Source organism: Rhinolophus sinicus, linkage group LG12, assembly GCF_036562045.2.
Source record: "Rhinolophus sinicus isolate RSC01 linkage group LG12, ASM3656204v1, whole genome shotgun sequence".
Lineage (NCBI taxonomy): Eukaryota > Metazoa > Chordata > Mammalia > Chiroptera > Rhinolophidae > Rhinolophus > Rhinolophus sinicus.
In genome coordinates, this window is record NC_133761.1 from 5067768 (window position 1) to 5086839 (window position 19072).

Below are 19072 nucleotides of genomic sequence, written 5' to 3' on the forward strand. Positions count from 1 at the left end.
GGCGAGAATTCTGGGGCCCGGTATCGTGGGTTCAAGTCCTGGCTACAGAACTTATCAGCTGTGTGACCCTGGACAAGTTACGTAACCGCCCCCTGCCTTAAAGACGTCAATGACAAAGAGCTAACAATACTATCATAGGGTTGTTGTGTCAAATATGTAAGTTAATACACCTAAAACACTTAGGATATGGCCTGGGACTTTGTAAATACTATATATGTGTTTGTCGCATTATCCCGTTTTTAAATGGTTAATCAATGTAAAGATTATAGTCATTCCAACAGAATATTCAAGTAGAAACTCTATTTCCTGATATGCGAATAAACACACATTTTTTTTCATGCACTTCAAAATGCTTATAAATACAAGACATGTAGAAAAATACACAACTGAAAAAGTTGCTGTGAAACATACAACCAATAACATGTCACAGAGAGAAAAACAAGAAATAAACAGGAAGCAATGTCATGTTCATAGTAAATTCCCTTGGGTACTGGAAGCCTCATACAATAATCCTATTTTATTGTGATTTCTTCTTCCTTTTGGAATTTATCATGGGGACTTACAAAGAAGTTCTAAGTCTTGCCTTTTTATTTCCAAGGAATATATTCTTTAAAGCATAGGCTTCATAATGCCTGTAACAGAGTGCGTAATAAGGTCAGCTTTACAAATCAAGGTGGAGCCTGGATTTGGAAGGACAAGCAGTGGCAGGGGACTTGGAGTCAAGTTCTGGCTCCACTCCTTGCCGGACCTCGGAGGTGTGGTCTGAGCTGCCTGGGCCTCAGTGCCCCTGATAATATTAGCGAGCCCTGCTTCACAAGATGGGAATGAGGACTGGGGGAGGGAGAAGGATGCAAAGGGGTTTTTTAAACTCTCTTTGACCATTTACATGGCAGGTGGAGGTGGAACCATGTGACCTAATCTCCAGGTCAGAGAAGATAACCCAGCTGCTAATCCAGTGGTTCTGAAACTGGGGCTCAGATCCGTCACCCCCTGGGTTTGTTAAAAGAGAAATTGCTGGGACCCACGCCCAGGGTTTCTGGTTCAGTTGGTATGAGGTGGAGCTGGAGAATCTGCATTTCTACACCAGTCCCCAGGGAGGCTGACGCTGCTGGTTGGAGACCACGTGTGAACAGCACTGACAGAAAGCTCACCTGCTAATTACGTGGACAGCCAAAATTGACAAACACTGCTGTCACCCCTGCCTCACTCACACAGCAGTGTCCGTGCTGTCCCTGGCACCCTGTCTCACCTGGAAAACCTGAACAGCCGCCCACGGTCTCTCTGCCTCCTCTTTCTTGTGCGGTGGATGCCCCCACACCACTTCCGGAAACACAGGCCCTAAGCACAAATCCACGATCACCGCTCTCTTCAAAACACTGCCATGCGTCCCTGATGCCTGCAGCACTGAATCCCAATGCAAGCCATGAAATACAAGGCTTTTCACAACTTAACTCCAATCTCTGTGTCTGTGTTTCTAGTCTCATCTCCTTCGGGATAACCGCCTCCAACCAGCCCTAACTGGTTTCTTCCGAAACTTGTTGAGGTATGTGGAGTGCAGAGGTCATGTGGTACAGAGGGTAGCAGCGGAGGCTGTGTGATTAAGTGACTGCGATTCCAGTTCTGGCTCTGCCCCTTTCTGGCTGTGCCCTGGGCAGGTGACTGCACGGCGCTTTCCTCAGTTCCTTCAGTCATGAAGGGAGGATCAGAGCAGTCCTTTCCTCAGTGGGTGGTTAACTGAAATAACCTGTGCAAGGCACTTTGCACAGAACCCAGCATGGTGAGTATTCAGTGAAGTACTACTGACCGGAGTAGTTAGAAACGAGAAAGATAAAAGTGACCAGCGATCCTCTCCACACAGCACGGGAGACAACCAGAGGGGTGGAGGGTGGGAAGCCACGCCCCTCAGAGTGGATCAGGGCCCTTGTCTTCCATCTCATAGCACCCATGCACACCCATCCCAGGGTGTGGTACTCTCAGCACACTTTTCTTTCCCGATCTTTCTGTCCAGCTAGACTGTGAGCTCCTTATGGAAAGGGCCTGTGTTTTATTCAGCCCATGGAAGGAAAGAAGAGCTGTCATGGATGGAGCGGGGGAAGGGGGTATGCACTTGAATTTAGCTCCAGAGAGTAAAAGTCAACAGGGTGGTCGTTATGGGGAGGGAGGACCCCAAGAAAAGCATCTTCAGCAAGCCTGCCCTCGTGTCCTAAGACTCGAGTGTCTTTTCCCTCTTGGCCTTGCTTGAGAGGGACCCCTGAGGACAAGTGTCAGATTTGGAACCTTCAGAAGGGCTGGGCTCTGTTCTCAGCCAGAACTTCCCCCACTCCCTTCCCCTCCCAGCTCCCTCCATTGTGCTGTTTATTTATCTCCCCTCCTAGATTCTAGACTCTCTTAAGAGCTCTTAAGATAATGTTCCTCCCTCCTTGTAACGGTGTGATAAATAAAAATGAAACAAAAATAAGTACAAGAAAACAGGACGTGCTGGTACAGAATTCAATGTAAGGAAAAGCTTGCCAACTGCTAAAGCTTTCAAGAGGGGAAAGGTCACCTCCCCTGCATTGGAGGTTTGCAAACAGGAGCTGCAACCACCTCTTGGGACAGCAGAGGTGAAATCGGTGGGCACTGGAGAACTTTTCTGGGCTCTTCCAAGCAAAAACTTCTGGGTACCAGGGTGACAATTTTTTCTTTGACATTGCGCTCCCTTATGTCTGCATAGAGAAGGGGACAAAAGCCTGGAAGCAGCCGACCCAAGTCAGAGGGTTTCCAGCCTTCCGGTCACTGGACAGTGCCCTGCTTGAACCTGGCTGACCCACTTCCGGGATGCACTCCTAAGGCCAGCTCCACAGAAACGCCAGGTATGCAATCTCTTAATTGGGTACTTGGCAGAGGTGGAGGACAATTCATTGGCTCCACTGCCCGAGCCTACATGTAGGCAGGCAAGGTTAGAAAGAGGCCCTGGCCAGAGCAAAGGGTGCCAATTTCCACTTGGCAGGGTGGCAGGCATTTCAGAGAGGATTACAGAGCAATTCTAACCAGCTGTCACAAGGGCTGAGTATTGTTCTAATCAGCTGCCCCTGTGTGAACCCTCCTCTCCAGCCAGGCCAGTCTCCCCATCCCCTGAACACAAAGTGCTTCCTTCTGCCCCCCTCCCACGGTGTACACACAGTGCATCCCTGAGATGCATGCACTACACCCTGCTGACAGCCCACCCCCTTTTCCCCAGCCTCCAAGGCCTAAGCCCTGTCTTCGTTCTCTTCTCTTTCTGAAACTTCGACAGACCCCCCAGACGGGTGGGGGGGGGGGTCTCAGCAATTCTAGAACCGCCTACTGGCTATTAGACTAATAACAACTGCCATTTATGAAGCTATTACTGTGTGCCAGGAACATGGAAGATAACTTTGTATAACGGGTGCTAATTCTCAAAACAATGCTGCAAGGAAGGAAGGTGTTCCTGCTTTAAAGATGAGGAAACTGAGACTTTTACACTATTCGCTAAGCTAGTGCCGGAGGGCTACTAGGCTCCAAATCTCATATGCTTTCCATGCAACATTTAAATGCAATTTTTTTCCTGACATTGGGAAACAGCCTGTTTTCCTTGAAACCATTGACTTTAACTTACAATTCTATGTCCCCCAAAGTATTTGTCATCAGATATGAGCAAAGCTCCTTCCCATAAAATTTGTTCCATGATCTATTTCAAATTGGGTTTTTGTCACTTGCCACCAAGAGTCCTAGAAAATACAGTTTGGGAATTTATTTCTCACTGTACCATCACAGCTATTTGAGTGACAGTGGGCCTCAAAAAGGTCACCTGCAGCAGGTAATCAGGTGAAACCCTGGGCATCCTCATACATAGGGACTAGCGGTGACTACGTGTCTGCACATTTCCAACTACAGGCATTTGAATGATTTGGGGAACTACATGACATTTTCCCAAAAGCTTTTAGATAAGGTGTCAAGATGTATATTTAAAAAGCACATTGCATAAGAACTCCCAGGGTAGCTGGACAATCAGAGAAAATGACTTTAGTGCCATTCCAACTGTGAGCCATCCAATGTCCCTCTGGCTCCTCCCTCCCCCCCACCCAGCAGCCCCACCCCTGTGCTTTCTCCAGACAGAGCTGTTGAGCACTTTAGTGAAGAATCTTGGAGTGTTGCTTCTGCGATGCTCATGAACTGCCCACCTGGGTGCTTGACACGCAGTGGGGCCAATCAGAGCACGTATTGGCATGACGTAAAGGTCTTGGAGCATCTCGCGCAAAGAGCATTGACCCCAAGGCCTGCAGAGGCCTGGGAGGAGTGTAGAAACATGAACAACAGCCATGCCAGCTCAGGGCTGACGGATGGCTGACTCCAGCTTCCGTGTTGGGGAGACCAAGGAGAGAATGGGGGAGCCTAAGGGTGGACAGCCCAAGAGTTTTGTCCAACACAGGACAGCTGTGGCCCTGTCTGCCCAGCTGTCAGCAGGTGTGATATTGTGATTTAGAATAAGAAATATGTATTTGGTCTTCATCTCTTTCTGGCACAGACTCCTAAAGCTCCTGGCATTTCCAAAGGAAGGAGAGGATAAAAGTCTTTTGTTATGTGAGTGAGATGACTTGTGGAAAACACCTCAGGATGGAGGCTGGTTGCCAGGAGAACCTATCTTGTGACTAGAGAGTTGGAACTTCCTGTACCCCCCACTCCAGGGAAGAGAGAGGGGCTGGAGGTTGAATCCGTCACCATTGGCCAATGATTTCATCAAGCCTGACTATGCAATGAAGCCCCCCTTAAAACGCCAAAGGACAGGATTCAGAGAGCTTCTGGTTGGTGACCGCCTGGAGGTGCTGGGAGAATGGCTCCTGGAGAGGGCATGGAAGTGCCGTGCCCTTTCCCCACACCCTGCCCTGGGCATCTCCTCCATCTGGCTGTTCCTTACAGCATGTTATAATAAAGCGGTCATCTAGCAAGTAAAATGTTTTTCCTGAGTTCTGCGAGCCTCTTAGGAAATTAATCAAAACCAAGGAGTGGGTAGTGGGAAGCTGGGGTTCACAGGCAGTTGGTCAGAAGTACAAGTGACAACCTGGGCTTGCAATTAGCATCTGAAGTCCAGGAAGGGGGTCTTTGGAACCTCCAGTCTGTATTTAGTCAGTCAGAAGCACAGGGGACAACCTGGGCTTGCGACTGGTGTCTGAGGTAGGGGGCCGAGGGGACAGTCTTGTAGCACGGAGCCCTTAACCTGTGGGATCTGACACTCTCTGGATAGATAGGTGTCAGAATGGAGTTGAACTGGACACCCAGTTAGTGTCCAGATAATTGCTTCTCGGTGGTGTGGGGATACACACCGGGCACCGGGGATCATCTGATGAGACCTTTGCAAGGTCACGGGGAGGCCACGCCTTTGCCAGTGTCCCTGCAAGTCACTGCCATGTTCACCCCACTAACCCGCGACTCTTCAATGATTCCTGATTGCTTCTTGGACTCATGTCCGATATTCTGGGCAGAGCATAATGTTCTTTCCCTTCCACTGTGCTTCCGCCAAGGTCATTCTGGGAGCTTGCGATTTTGACTCATTCACTCACCTACTTTTCCTGAGCACTCACTGCACAGGGCACGACATTCAACCTTGGGGACAGGAGTCAAGTCAGACCCAGCCTCTGCTGGAGAAGCTGTGATGGTCCATTTTACGTGTCAAGTTGGCTTGACCATGGTGCCTAGATATTTGGTCAAACACCAGTCTAGGTATTTTTTAAATGTGACTAACATTTAAATCAGTGGGCTTTGAGTAAAGTAGATGACCATCTACAGTGTGGGTTGGCCTTGTCCAGTCTGTTGAAGGCTTTCAGAGAAAAGACTGAGGTCCCTGGAGGGAGAGAAAACTCTGCTTCTGGACCACCTTTGCACCCAAACTGCAACATGAGTTCTTCCCTCGTCCCCAGCTGGCCAGCCTGTCCTGCAGATTTTGGACTTGCCAGCTCACACCATCACATGAGTCAATTTCTTAAAATACCTCTCTCTCTCTCTCTCTCTCTCACACACACACACACACACACACACACCCTATTGGTTCTGTTTCTGTAGAGAACCGTGACTAACACAGGAACTCTTACTCTCATGGGAAATACACTGGCTTTCATACAACTTCCTCTCATCATACTAAACTCACATTTGATGTGAGGGCACAGGAAAATGAGGGGAAGGGTCATTTCTCCTCAGACTCATAAGCAACATTTGGTGTATTTGTGCTATATGCATTTTTTTGGGAAAAAAGCATCAACAGATTTTGAAACCCCCTCACTCGCCCAGAAAAAAAAAAAAGAAACAGAAACAAACAAAAAAAAACTCAAGGACCATTCAATGTCCTGGTCTTGAACTGCCCTGACATTCTGTAATTCAGGGGAACATGAAGCATTTCTGTGGTTTGTTTTGCCTCATCAACCAGGGGCCTAGAAAGCCTTTGGTGCTCATTCCAAATCACCAGAGACCAATGGAAAGTGTCCTAAATCTAGAATTTGACAGTTGTGGGTTCAAACTCTGTCTCTGCCATTTACAAACTCAATGACTTAACCTCTCTGGGCCTTGATTTCCTCATCTGTAAAATGGAAAAATACCATTATCTCAGAGAGAAGAGTCACTGATGAGCACAGGGCCACCCACAGCGGCTCCGAAAACTTCCAGCTACTTATTGATTCATCCAGATGCACTCAGCTCCTGAGTAGTCCCATCCTCAACGTGCAGGACCTCAGCGTGAGCCAACCAGCATCAAGCTGCTTTCTTTTCAGTCTTGGACACCTTCACCTGCTGACTGGGTTTGCACCAAGCCACAAGGAAAGAAACAATGCACCTACTCCTATAAACCCAAACTACTAGGATGGGACAAATGCGTTTCCCTCGTAGAGGCAGCCTTGCTTTTCTCAGCTGCCAGTTGGGGATAATTATACCCCCCTCAAAGAACTGTCACAATGCCAGGATTCAAGTGCTTTACAAAATGCTTGGGTCTCTCCTTCCTCAACTCCAGAAGGTAGAAAAGCATGGAGGCCTGGACTCTGCCTCTGGAGCCAGAGAGAGAGGCCTTGCGGTTCTGCCTGATGGCATCCTGGTCCTCGGGCTCCAGTTTGCCCCGTATCAAACAAAGTTGCCAAAACTGGGCAAGGATTTACTGAGATGTGTCATGCAAGGCTCAGGCTGCCTGTCTACCAGGGACTGCAAGCAAGTAGGGTTATTATCATTATCGTGTATTATTAGGACCCTCACTTTTGCAGGGGAAGGTGACTAACCCCTCTGCCTAACCTCTTTTGAACTGGCATTCTATCACCATCCACCAAAATGTACTTATCACTTTACAGTTTGGGTCACTGAGCCGAGCAAGCAGTTAGGACCTGAGGTGGGACCTGAGGTTAGAGAGGTGACACCTCTTGCCCAGTGGGGCATGGCTAGGAAGCAGCGGAAGTCGACCACTCCCAATTGTTACTGCGTCATCTTACTGACCGCATGAGGGTCTGACGGTTGATACAGCAGCCAAGAGCTTCTTGGTCGGGGGGGTCACAGAGCAGGAGAAAGCCTGGGAATTTGATCCCTAATTAAGTCCTGTTGACGTTGGCCCTCCCTGTCCCGGCAAAATCAGCTGCAGCAGCGTTCTTGCCCTTGGGTGGTCATCAGGAATTCTGACTTCTAATTTGGGCTGATTACTTTGGACAAGATGCCCAGTCTCTCTATTCTCATCTTCCCACTTATAAGTCTGGGATAATAATAGCTTCCTCTCTTTGGGAAACATTTCAATGGCTTTTTTTTTTTTTTCTCCTTCTGAACAGGGTTACATCATTTGTTCCCCTTAATTTGCTTTGTTTGGGTAGGCAGGAAATTATTTGCAGCCAGCAGACAGTAATCACTAATCACACCGACAATTTGTAATAAATGAACTGCCAAATGTATATTTCGGGACTAGATCTCCATTTCCTGAAACATTCTCCTGGGAGGGGCTTTGCGCTGAGGTTCAGGCGCCACATGGCTGTGATTAGAGGTTGGGCTAGAAGAGAAAGAGCACTTGACTGACAGAGCCTCAGGTGAGGCTGAAAGACCCTGTTGAAGTCTCCAACTCTTCAACCATAAAATGAGGACATTGAACTAAAAGACCTGGGTCCTCTTCTTGGGTAATGCTGCTCTGACTCTACCTATGAGAATCATTTATAAAAATAGTTCTCCACCCTGGTCCCGCCCAACCTCTGCCCTTCCCCAGCCACACCCACCCTCCAGACAGCTCCCAACATAAATCTAACCATGTCACTCTCGGGGTGAAACGCCTCTGATAGCAGAGGAACAGACATGAAAATCATGATAAAATATGCAGTCATTGAAAATGATGCATAAATTGAAAACGAAAATAAAATGTAAAAAGAATTAAAAAAATAATTTATAAAGAGGAGCTTTCAAGAACACGGGGAAATGAAGAGCTTACATTGGGTGAGAAAGGCAGGATATAAAATTATGCAATAACACCTCAATAATTAAAACACGTGTAAGACAAAGATGAGAAGGAAACATTGCAAGATGTGAACGGTGGTTAATTCACTCAGCCGACTACATGCCAGAGCTGGGGCTCCAACCCAGGTCCCTGGGTGGTGAGATGGTGGGCGAGTTGTTAGAGAAACAGCATGTGATAATAAAGGTCGAGTACTTTGAAGAGTTCAAAGACAAAAGAGTATTGGAATTGTGATGTGGGCAGAGAGAACCTATTTAGAGAAGTAATCACTTATCTGCCATGTACTTTACAACGGATTATAATCGAATAAAGGTAGTTAATGTGTTTTTTTCATCATTCGCTTTATTGCTTTCCTTCAGCACAATTTCTACACACATTAAGAAGGCATGTTTTGTTCATCCTTCAGACTCATCCTCCAAATACCTGTGAAAGCTATGCAATAAATCTTTGGTACCTTAAGCAGTGAAAACTTTTATTTATCCCATTACATCATCATTAGTGGTCCTAGATTATTAAATAGCTAAATGACTTGATAGTTCAGACAAAAATCATGTCCTTTTCCTCTGGGCTGGCCCATTGCCTTTGAAATTAAACTCTCTTTAAAAAACATAGGGCATTTATCCTGGTCTTAGTATTTGAGGCATCCCAAGATGCTCCTGTGTGCCAAACCTAACCATCCCCTCTTTCACTGGTCACCCAGGGTTTTCTGGACACGACCCTAATTGTCACACTCCCTGAGGGCAGACAGGTCCCTGGGGCTGAGGCTCACTTCATGGATGAGAGGAGGTAATAGGAGCTAGATACGTATGGACCCAAGAGGTAGGAGAAAATCACTGGATGTATTATTTTCTTAAATAAAGGGGTCTGCTATAAACAAAAACTACCCTGTTTCATGAGATGCTGAGGTGCAAGCCCTTGACTCCAGGAAAATAATTCCACCTAAATGATCGAGGGGGAACTAGTCACTCGAGTTAACTGGTACCACAGGGGGCAACTCTCTCAAAATAGAAAAACAAAAAACGGATTATATATATGTGTGTGTGTGTATATATATATATATATATATATATACACATACACATACACATACACATACACATACATACATACATACATATATATATATATATATATATATATATATATATATATATGGCAAGACATCAGACAGTATTTTCATAGAAATGGCATTGTGTTTGGATTTGGGATGCCAGAATTCAAATCCCAAGCTGCTGGATTTCCTCTGTGGGTCTTTTACAAGTTCCCAAGCCACCTTAAGTTCATTATTGCCAACCAAAAAAAAAAAAAATGCGACTAACAGATATAGCACATAACTGGTGCTCCAGAAAATGTGAGTGGAATACCAAATTAAACACAGAAGGAAAAACAAAATCAATAGCCCTTCTTTGATAGACAGATCTTTCAGATATAGGACTCATAAGAGCACCGTGTTACGTGTCATAGACTATTAGTGCTGAGAGGGAACTCAAAGCTCACAAGTCTAGAACCTGGAGGTTCCACAGACACACAGCCTTCAAAGGTGAGATGGATGTCCGTAGTCTCTGCCTTCCCACTACCCACTGCCCCATCTCTTGGTAACAATATCCTAATTTGCTTTTGGGAAACCACCCCCATTCCACTCTCCACACAGTTCAGGTAGGGCCAGCCCACTCCATGTTACAGTGACAGACACATGGCCAATCCAGTGTCCATCCCACCACCTGTGGGATGGCATCAGGCCTGGGCTGGACTTTTAACAGACCCGCGAGGGCTGTGCTCTTTATGTTGGGGTTGCTGGACTGGTGGAATGTCAGCCTGCATTGATGGACATGTTTGCAATCACTTGGGGAGACCCTTCCTGGAAAGAAAGCCGACCACTCAGAGAGCAGAGGCAAGAGACAAAAAGAGAGAGGCTCCTGATGGTATCCTTGGGGCTCCTGGCTCCAGCCAGGCTGCAAGCTGTTGCTCCCTCCGAACCTGTGAAGACCGTGAGCTATAGCATTGCCATGGTGTGTGCCATTCTGTGCTGAGTCCCTACCATTTGTGACCACAAAAGAGTCCTGACCAATATAACAGACTTCACGAGTTCCTTGAAAAAGTATGTACATTTTGTGTAAATATGCATAGGCATACTTTCCCAGTGAGAGGCTCAGCATTATTAATGGGTTCCTGGACTAAAAAGATTAAAACTGACCATTCTGATGCAATGCTCACATTTTACAGATGAGAAAGCCAAGACCGAAGACCCAAGGGAGTACCATGCCTCCGGTCACACAGCAAGTTGGTGCTGGAGGTCAGTGACAGGACGTGAGCATGGGTTGACCCACAAGCTGGACCTGGGCAGCTGGAGGCTCCTCACCCACCACCCACCCCGTCCTTGGAATGTGCATACCACTTGCCTTCCCCACACCAAAAGCTCCCCAAGGACACAACCTTGAGACAGTAAGGTGTTGCTGAGACCAGCTGGATGGCAGACGTGACTAAACCCCATTAAGCCCTCTCTATATAAACGTCTAAGATCCTGGTGAGCAAGTGTGGAGATCTACCCACCTTGTGGCTGCCCAAGACAAGCCTTGCAAGTAAGTTCCCTTGCTTTTTAAAGCTGCCACCTACCCATCTGGAGTGACCTGCCTGTCTACAGTCTCTCCTTACCCTCTGCTACAGGGCCAATTTGCCAACCAACAGCTGATGACAGAACATGAACCAGAATGCAGTCCTGCGCCTCATCCTAACCCTACGTCGCCCTCCTCACCAGTGGAGCCCACCTCTGGCCACTCAGAATCACCAGGGAGCTGCAGGCTCTCCCCTAGACCAAGTCAGTCAGAATGTCGAGGGGTGAAGATTGCAGCACTGATAGTGTAAAAAGATCCCTGGAGGATTCTAATGTGCAATTAGGACGAGTACCCCTGCCTTCCAGCATGAAAACAATGATGGAGAAACACACACAATCCAATCCGTCCAATATTTATCAATAAACATTAAATAAACACCTGACTAACATAAAATTGAGTATCTTACTCCACCCAGGCACTGTGCTAGGTGTTGAGGTGCAAAACTGAAAAAGACATAGGACCTGCTCTGAAAAGCACTTCACCTCTTGTGTAAAAGAAAGTTAAAAACCATTTAAAAAAAGCGTTACTTTTCATCCGCAGAAGAATAGAATTCTTGGCAGCTCTGCGTTCAAACTCTCAGCCACCTAACTCCCTCTTGGTCTTTCAAATTCAGTAAACATTTCCTTTAGAAGATACAGTTGAGTGTTTGCATCTGTTTGAACAGTCCTATTTAGGGAATGTATGGCATTTGAGTGTATTTACAAAAATTCTCTTCAAGGGTAGTTTTTGTGTGATTGAAGTTAAATTGCTGTCAGCATAAAATAGACTGCTATATCAACAAGATGCTTTCTGTACGCCTCATGGTAACCACAAAGCAAAAATCTACAGTAGATTCACAAAAGATACCAATAAAGAGAAGGGAATCAAAGCATACCACTACGGGAAATCATCAATTCACAAAGGAAGGCAGCAACAGAGGAAGAAAGGACAAGGGAAGTAGCAAACAATTAATAAGATGGCATTAGGAAGTCCTTATCTATCGATAATTACTCTGAATGTAAATAAATTGAATTCTTCAATCAAAGGACACAGCATGTCTGGATGGATTAAAAAACCAAGACCCAACTCTATTCTGCCTGCAAGAGACTCACTTCAGCTTTAGGATACAGACAGGCTCAAAGTGAAGGGATGGAAGAAGATACTGGGTGCAAGTAGAAATCAAAACAGAGCAGGGATAGCTATTTTTGTATCATAAAATACAGACTTTAAGCTGTAAATACAAAATTTCAGACTTTAAGATGAAAACAGTGACATAACAAGAGACAAAAAAGGTCATATAATGATAAAGGGGTCAATTCATCATGAAGCTATAACAAAATATGTATGTCAAATGAACACATTGTGTATTTTAAACTTACACAATATTATATGTCAGTTATATCTCAATAAAGCTGGAAAACACTTATTTTTTTAATTCCCTTTAATGAATGTAGTCTATAGATGAGCTTATCTCCTTCCCATATTTTTCCTAGCGACTCCTGCTCACTTTCACTACATTTTCTTTTTTACACCATCTTCTGTGCGTTGTCCCAGCCTCCCTCCACTCCCTTCCCATCCCATTAGTGGCCGCCATATTGGACAGTGCCTATGCAGAAAGTTCCACTGCACAACTGACTGTGGAGGAAGCCAGAGGACAACAGTGAGAGGAGTGGTCTGTCTCAGGGTCCGGCAGGGCTCCACCAGCCCTGGGGTGGGGGGAAAGAAGCAGGAAAGAGAGACGGGAAAACCAGTCTACACCCTTCAACACACAGTGAACCTTCCTGGTAATGAAGCCCAGCCTAATGGGTGCTTCAGGCTCTGACCGATAATTGCATATCACCCCCCAAGGTAAAACAGATCAGGGATATAGGAGCAAAAGATCCTGCCTGCTTTCACGGTAGGCATATGAGACCCCTATTAAACAAACAAACAAACAAAACCCACTTTTTTTTTTTTTTTTTTTTTGGTAAGGAGTGATTCATAGCCTGGAGTAAGTAAGTCCATTTACTATCCACAATAAGTATGGGATCTCAGAGAAGGACTGATTGCCCCAGGTAGGGTCAGGTGCCCACCCCTGGATCACTCATTCTAATGGAGGTTGTACAAATACGGCAGCCAAGGGGGTGGCGGTGTGATTGGAGCATGACGGCCCCAATGGATGTTCCACTACTGCAGGCACTGGCGGGATAGCCTTCATTTCACTCCTCACTTTGTTTAGCCAACCTTGGCTTGCTCGTTCCTGGTCTCTGAGACTTTCAAGAACAAGGATCCTATTTCCTCCACTGTGCCCAGCACAGAGTCTGTCTCACAGTTTCCTTTTTTTTCTCAATAAATATTTAACTGGATGATAGATGTCATTTATTGAGCCCTACCATGGACCAGGGACAAGGCTATGGGTGCCACATGCATTACCTTATTTAAGCATTACAGCAACCTTAGGTGATAGGTTTTATTCACCATGTTTTTCAGATGAAGCAACTGAGTCTCATCAAGGTCAAGTAATTTGTTCAAGGTTACACAACCAGTGAGTGCTAGATGTGGAATTCAAACTCCCATCGACATGACTTTTCATGATGCTAAATATTTAAAAATGAATGAGTGAATGCTACTGTAATTGATTTGCTTAAATACCAAAAACGACTCACAAAACAATTATTTAAAATTGAATTCTACTAAAAAGCCGATACGTAGGAGGCCTCAATTCAAGATGACTTCTGAGTGCTACAGTTGATGTGTTTTCCGTGAAGACAAAGCCATATTCACACCCTATTGAAGGAGCAAATATGTGGGCTGGCACTATGTTAACCACAGCTGAATAACATTCTAAATGGAGACAATAAAACTATGAACACAGTTGGCCTTTTCTACTTGGCACAGCCAGACTAATCTTAGGCCTTTACCTGTCTTCATTACACTGTTGACCTCTGAATGTCAACGACTTACAGTCTATAGGTGACATACAATTAGCATCCAGGGTGCCCTGTAACTTATGTTTCTTTGCTGGAGCCAAGAACTAAAGAGTAAAAGGTAAATCTACCTTCCTTAATTCTTTTTGTTCTAATTCAAATACGTTTGGGTTTTTTGCATCCTCCCCATACACTCCAACAAGTGGTCTACACTCGGGCCTGCTCACTAGGTACTAGAACAGGTCTGGCACTTTCCTTCTTCATATCCTTACTTGTGCTGCTCTAGCAGTGCCACTGCTTCCTCACCCCACCTAGGACTCTTTAGCCCTATGCTTCCTTCAAGGACCACTGACACCCATACAAAGTGAATAGGAGTAGTTTAAAGATTTCTCTGCTGGCACTGCCGTACGTGATGTTTAGTATTTGACATAGAAGTGTCAAGGTGCTGCAAAATGGGAGCTTCACTTTGTATCAGTTGGACTTTGTATCAGTCAGTTTTTGCTGTGTAACAAATAACAAAAATCTCAGTGTCATATAACAGTAAACTGATACATCCACAAGACAGCTGAAGTTTCATTGATCAAAGTTGAGCTCCTTTAGTTGGAGCTCCAAGTGTAAGTTGGATCCAGGTGTGTGACTTGGTGGAGGAGCTTCCCAAGGCATGTTATTCTCGTGGCAAAAAGCAGTGGCACTAGAGAGCAAGCCCAACCACGCAAGCAGATTTGAAGGTTCTGAACATAGCACATCTGCTAACATTCTATTGGCTAAAGCTAATCACATGGCCAAGGCCAAAGTCAGGGAGTGGGGACAGTTCTTTCCTCTCATGGGGGCAGCGGGAAGGGAGTGAATATTTGCTGAACAATAAATAATCTCTACAGACTCTAACACATATTTAAAATGCCCCTCCTTTTGCTAACCCGAGAATGCAACCCAACTAAAGAGGCAGAAAACACGTTTAGAGCAGACAAATGGCAGAGAACTAGAGCAGTGCGGCATCACTCACAGCCTCTCCCTGGGTAATGAGTAAAGTACATGGAGCACTCTGGAGAGCATGTGGGAAGGTGGCAAAGGCTTCTTAGCAAGAATGTGTTACGGGCAGGAAGGTAGAGGGAATCCCACTCTGGTGTCGTCACACACAGCTGATGGGAGCGTGAACTGATGGCAACATCTGGTAGGGAAAGTTGTCAACGCATATCACAGTTTGTAAATGTACATGGCCTTTGATCCAGCAGTCCCATTGCTAAACAAATGCTCTATGGATAGAATCTCATAAGGATACACAGATTATACTCATTTGTTTGTTACAGGGAAAGAAGGGAGGGAGGGAGGGAGGGAGGGAGGGAGGGAGGGAGGAAAAAAATTGAGTATGCATCTCTAAAGGCCTGATTAAGTGAATTATGGTAGATCCATATGACATATTATGAGGCTGTTAAAAATAAGTTAAATCTATACATGCTAATTCTTTCATTAAAAACAAAAACCATTTATTGTGTGTCCACCATGTGCCAAATCCTGTTGTTGGCACTGGAGACGTAGCAGAACGTGAGACATGTATGGTCTCTCTTCTCAAGGAGAAAGAGTAGTGGAAGAGCATTGACAAGCCAACAAATCAATAAGATAACCGCAGGAAGTGATAAATGCTATGTGAAGATACAACACGGCGATGTGCTAAAGGGAGCCAGGAGAGGGACCACCTTCGATGGGTGTCTATGGAAGGCATCGCTGAGGAAGCGACGGTAGAGCTGAGTCCTGAACGACAAGAAGGAGCCAACTCCTTCCTGAAGAACATCAAGATATAGGGGAAGAACATTCTTGGAAGACAACACAGCAAGGTTTGTGAGGTAGGAATGAGCTCGGCTTATTCAAGGGAAGGACCAAATGCGAGTGTGGATGGAGCTGAGTCAGTGGGGGAATCAGCAGAACAAAATGAGGATGGAGAAATGCCAGAGACCCGTGTCTCTTCTGTTCCACATCTTATACTTGTGTCCTCGGTTTCTCCATCTGTAAAATGGAGCTGCTCATCACTGACAGCTTTCATCTCCAGGATCTCTGCAAGAAGTCTGTGCAACAGGCTGACAGGCATTATAATCCCCCACTTTACAAGTGAAGAAACAGAGACTTGGAATGTTTAGTGACTTGGCCCCAAATCACACATCCTGATTCAGCAGAATCAAGACTCAAACGCAATGCTTTTTCCACCACACCATAAACTCTTCCACCTCATTTGTGAATTTCAATAATAGCAACCCTAATTCTGAAGCGAGTCTTTATAACCCAGCTCTTCTTAAGAGGGATTTAACCCCCATGATGTGGATAAATTGAGTTTTTCAGCCTGCAGCTTAAGGCCACCATGGGTTTTATTTTCAATATAATTCGTTGCTTACATATTTCTCTCTCCTACCAAAATGTGAGCAGTCAACATGGCGGCACTGTTCAGGGTGCAGAACTTCAGTAGGCAGAGAAGTTAGGGGTGGGATATATGGTGAGGGACACAAGGGGTGCCCACTCTCCACATCTAAGGTCACGCAGCTTGGGAACTGCGGGAGCAGGATTTGACTGGTATCTATCCAAGTGAAAAGTGTGTGCTCTTTCCAATAATTGGGACAGTGCGTAGGAAGGACCAAGCAGAGCCCCTGACACGTGGCAACAGCTTAACGAACTTTAGCTGCTGTTATTGTATCACAGACTGTGTTGTTAGAAGGGTCTCTCCCTGATCATCCGGTCTAATGGAAAAGAATCCACCTGAAGAGCCACAGGATCAAACAGATGAACTTGTGGGAATTCCAGGGGATTCCCGTGCCATGGAACCTCCCTGTACGCTTCACACGGAAGCCTGGCAGTCTCGCTCTGCTTCTCAGAACAAAATCTGCTGGGGACTGGAAGATGAATCAGACTTCATTAATTCTGCAAAATAAACCTTAGCATGTTTACCCGCACAGGCAGAGGCATTATCGTAAATCACCAAAAGGAAAAGCTCACCTGTCTGAGCAGAGACACAGCCTGCACCCAGCCCTGGGAGCAGAAGGTCACGGCGCCCATGCCTTCCCAATGGCTCCACTGCTCTCTGAGCCGTTCTGTGAAAAGCGGGACCAGCTGCTCCTGCTTGATCATGAACAGTCATGAACAGCAGCCCAGCAGTTCTGAAGAGGCTCTAGGGCTAAGTGTGTATTTCTGCTTGGAATTAGGAAAGACTAAGCTACATTCAGAGCAGATTAGAAGTTTGAGAGGCCCTGATTTGCTTTTTCAAGCCATAGCTTCTTATGTCAAAACCTGAAGGAGACCTGAGAAATCCAGAAAGGATTAGTAATATGTCCAAGGTCACACAGGTCATTAATGGCAGATCTGGGACCAGATCTCAGGACTCCTGATTCTCAGTCTAGTGCTCTTCCCACTCCAATCCATCTGCCCGAGGGCTTGGGGTAGATTAGTACATAGTCAAAAATATTTACTCCCTCCTGGGACGAGTATATGGCTTTCCCTGGTCTTTGCCACATGACTTCCGTTGGCCTTGGAACAGAAGCAGACTCACTGCAAGCAGAGGTTGAAATGCACTTGCTCAGTTGGGCATGCTCGGCCTTCAGCATGAGAAGACGGTACCCTGACAAGTTCCTGGGTCCAAGTAGAATGCGAGACTCGTGCAGCAGACCCCGGCCCAGGCTGCAGCTCAGAGGCACCTAGTCCTGCCCAGCTGAGATCAGCGGGTCCCCAGCTGATGCATAGACACAGGAGTGAAACAGATGCCCATCGCTGAAACGTGTGTGGTTGCACATTGTGCAACAGTAGGTGGCTGATTCAAGGCACAGCCTACAAACAGATGTACAACTCCTGTGATTCAGAATTATGCACTGGAAGGACCCTGAGCTTTGACAGAGCTCATCTGAATCTTGGTTTGGGCATTTAGTTACATGAGGACCTCAGGAAAATCATTTAAACTCTCTGAGACACGGTTTCTTGACTTCTGAAATGGGAGGAAAAATATTTACCTATAGGGAGATACTATGGACTGACTTATGACCCCCCAAAAAAACTGAAGCCCTAACCCCCGCAGTGTGCCTGCATTTGGAGATGGGGACTATAAAGAGGTGATTAAGCTTAAATGAGGTCATAAGGGTGGGGCCCTGATCCCATAGGATCGGGGTTCTTATAAGAGAACCAAAGTGCTCTCCGTCTCTGTCTGCACTCTCTCCTCCCCTTCTCTTCTCTCTCACCCCTTCTCTCTCTCTTCTCTCTCTTGTCTCTCTCTCTCTCCCGTTCTCTCCCTGCCCTCCCCTCACCCCAGCCACTATGTGAGGACACAGGGAGAAGGTGGCTGCCTGCAATTGCTAATCTTCACAGATTTCTCCAAAATTGTGAGAAATGAATTTCTGTTGTGAAGCCACCCAGCCCATGGTGTTTGGTTCTAGCAGCCCGAGCTGACTAAAACAGAGACATTCAGAATTTTATATTAACTGCCTAGCACATAGTGGGGTTGAGATTATAAATCTCTACCTGGAGAGTTGGAAACAGGCTAGAACTACACTGAAAATCAGTAATGTCAGAAATGCATTCTCCTCTGATGTGATTTCTTAGTTGGGCACATGACACCCAAAATAAAAACTGTGTTTCCCAGATTTCTTTGCAGCTAGTGTGATTTGGCTATGTGACAAAGTTATGCCCAAGAAGATATAAATGGAAGTGCCACATATACTTCTGGGACATGTCCTTAAAAGGAGAGAGGGCATCCTTCCTCCCCTTCCTCATTCTTATTGGCTGGGATGTGGATGTGATGGTTGGAGATCAAGCAACCATTTTGGAATAGGAAATCACATGCCACATACAGCAGAAAGGAAACAGAAGGAGCTTAGGTTCTGACACCTTGGTACCAGCCCTGGACCACCTGGCAATGCACTTCTATAACATAAGAGAAAAATTACTAAATTAAGCCACTATTATTTAGGGCAGCCCTACTCAGTACTACTTGGGAGCTTGTTAGAAATTCTCACTCCTCCCCCCCCACACAGACCCCCTACACCAGTCTCTGGGGCCAAGGACTCTGGTTCAACAAGCTCTCTAGGTGATTCCTATGCCCACTAAAACTTGAGAGGCATTGATTCAGAGCTTTCCACCACGTCCGTCTCACC

The 19072-nt window shown here is 46.0% G+C and overlaps 1 long non-coding RNA gene across 3 annotated transcripts; it reads left to right on the forward strand.

Annotated features, from left to right (window-relative positions):
* The first annotated feature begins 1622 nt into the window (after positions 1 to 1622).
* On the forward strand, positions 1623 to 12436 carry LOC109443631 (uncharacterized). Of its 3 annotated transcripts, XR_012490645.1 has the most exons (4): positions 1623 to 1777; positions 2714 to 2852; positions 10679 to 11034; positions 11120 to 12436. It is a non-coding gene; the product is annotated as an uncharacterized LOC109443631 (long non-coding RNA). The 3 variants fall into 3 exon arrangements; XR_012490644.1 differs by having other exon boundaries at positions 10679 to 12436; XR_002136727.2 differs by lacking the exons at positions 10679 to 11034; positions 11120 to 12436 and adding an exon at positions 4526 to 4935.
* Positions 12437 to 19072: the final 6636 nt, after the last annotated feature.